The following is a 1,023-nucleotide window of genomic DNA, read 5'->3' on the forward strand; positions in this document are numbered from 1 at the left end:
TTGTAGGTGACACTGTCTGTGATTTATTTAGAATTCAAGGCAAACTTAACCAGCATGGCTACCACAGCATTCTGCAGCAATACACCATCCCATCTGATTTGGGTTTAGTGGGACTATCATTTGTTTTTCAACAAGACAGAGACCCAACACACCTCCAGGCTGTGTAAGGGTTATTTGACCAAGAAGTAGAGTGATGGAGTGGTTCATCAGATGAACTGGCCTCCACAATCCCCCGACCTCAACCCGATTGAGATGGTTTGGGATGAGTTGGACCGCAGAGTGAAAGAAAAGCATCCAACAAGTGCTCAGCATATGTGGGAACTCCTTCAAGACTGTTTGAAAAGCATTCCAGCTGGTTGAGAGAATACTAAGAGTGTGCAAAGCTGTCATCAAGGCAAAGAGTGGCTATTTGAAGAATCTCAAATATAAAATATATTTTGATTTGTTTAACACTTTTAAAATATATATTTTTTATTTATTTCACCTTTATTTAACCAGGTAGGCACGTTGAGAACAAGTTCTAATTTACAATTGTGACCTGGCCAAGATTAAGCAAAGCAGTTCAACACATACAACATCACAGAGTTACACATGGAGTAAAACAAACATACAGTCAATAATACAGTAGAAAAATGAGTCTATATACGATGTGAGCAAATGAGGTGAGATAAGGGAGGTAAAGGCAAAAAAATATAAAAAAATATAAAAAATAAGGCCATGGTGGCGAAGTAAATACAACATAGCAAGGAAAACACTGGAATGGTAGATTTGCAGTGGAAGACTGTGCAGAGTAGAAATAAAAATAATGGGGTGCAAAGGAGCAAAATAAATAAATACAGTAGGGGAAGGGGTAGTTGTTTGGACTAAATTATAGATGGGCTATGAACAGGTGCATTAATCTGTGAGCTGCTCGGACAGCTGGTGCTTAAAACTAGTGAGGGAGATAAGTGTTTCCAGTTTTAGAGATTTTTGTAGTTCGTTCCAGTCATTGGCAGCAGAGAACTGTAAGGAGAGGCTGCCAAA

Source organism: Oncorhynchus kisutch, linkage group LG27 (genome assembly GCF_002021735.2).
Source record: "Oncorhynchus kisutch isolate 150728-3 linkage group LG27, Okis_V2, whole genome shotgun sequence".
NCBI lineage: Eukaryota > Metazoa > Chordata > Actinopteri > Salmoniformes > Salmonidae > Oncorhynchus > Oncorhynchus kisutch.